Source organism: Populus euphratica, unplaced genomic scaffold (genome assembly GCF_000495115.2).
Source record: "Populus euphratica unplaced genomic scaffold, PopEup_1.0 scaffold889.1, whole genome shotgun sequence".
Taxonomy (NCBI): Eukaryota; Viridiplantae; Streptophyta; class Magnoliopsida; order Malpighiales; family Salicaceae; genus Populus; species Populus euphratica.
Genome location: NW_011500749.1, coordinates 1 through 1762, shown reverse-complemented (window position 1 = coordinate 1762; position 1762 = coordinate 1).

Sequence of the window (1762 nt, the reverse complement as noted above, 5' to 3'; positions counted from 1 at the left end):
AAGTGCAGGAGTGTCGAAGTAATAAATAACCCGACAAGACCGGGGTGGAATCATAGGGAGGTTAATTGTACAAATTATAAACAACAATTATAAACAATAATTATAAATAACAACAATAGTAACAATAACAACAACAATAATAATTGTAATAACAATAATAGTAACAATAATAATAATAAACAAAAAGAAGGAGAAGAAGATGAAGATGATGAGAACTTTGAGATGAAATAGTAATGTAAGGATTAAACAATGACAATAACAAATGTCAAGGTTAGAGGATCACTAATGGTATGTCAAACAAGTATAGTATAAACTCTTATTATTCAATTGGAAACCACACACAAAGGAGGTTCCAATTAGATTATATATTATTAAGATGATTACATTAGTCATCTTATTCGATTAATGCTAATACTTGTAAATCTCGTCAAGCATTCATGATTATAACTTATGTTAACAACAAATCAAGTTCCTTTTATAGCTCAGGTGTCGGTTATACTATAGAGTATGAACTATGAAAGTGTCAAGCATTTGCTGTATCAAGTGTTATACAACATAAATCAAGATTAGTCATTTAACAAGCAAAGTATTAAAGAGTGAACAAGATAACAAATACAAAACATGTTAGTATCAAACATTAAAGTCCATATTGAGTTTACACTATACTTATTCTTACACTATTAGTGTAATCTTTTCACCCTGACATAATAAACTTAGCTAGACATAACGAAACAAAGAAATATTAATAAACAAAATAAGAACATAAATAAGATAAAAGTTAGCTAAGTAAATGAAAGGAAATGAAAGGCATAAACTTGATATAAATGAAAACAAAGCATAAACATTACAAAAAATACAAAGAGAGAAAGCAAGAGCATGATCTTGATCTAGAGACCAAGATGCCTAAATGCATGGCAAATGCCTCCTTTTATAGGCCAAAATTAGGAACTATTGATTTGATGACTAGTTGATGAGTGGGTGGCCAACTCTTGACTTGGTGACAATCCTCATCTTCTCTTGTCTGCCCAAAATGTCATTGATAACGTCAAAATTAGAGCCACTCAAAACATGAAAGTTGTAGGCAATTGTCTCAGCTTTCTTGTGTAAAACATTCAGCTCATTTGGATATCTAGAACTCCATATATGACCAAAATATTGAACAGTGGTCGGGCTGGTGGACAGATTCGGGCTTCTTTGTTGTTGCTACAATTTGGAGTTGAAAATGGCCTTTTTAGATCTTGGGCTCCATATAAAAGTTGTAGACCTATGTCTTACCTTTCTATCCATATAAAGTAGACCTAAATCTGAGATCTATAGCTCCAGATATGACCCAATTACCGAACAGTGTTCTGATTTGGATTGCACTGGCATCTCTTTTCTAATTTTGGCAATCTTTTTGCCCTTGCAATTTAAGTTCTTAAAGTCATCAATCAATCCTTTCATTTATGTGATAGGCCTGTATTTAAAATGAACATTTACCACAAATTATAGGTATCTTATATTATTAGATACATTATTATAAAACATATTTTAATTAAGGAGTTATTGATACTTCAAGTGCAAAATGATGATATAAAACCATGATAAAAATGCACTTTTAAGTACTAATCACACCCACGAACCAGCTTATTACTAGTCCCTAGTAATCAAAGCGTTAAAATAGAAAAACAATTTGCAAAATTCCACAAAGCAAGGTAGTCATCATTTATATTCCATTAATCTATCAAGGTAAACAAACTCTCATTAAATTTATATACCTGCT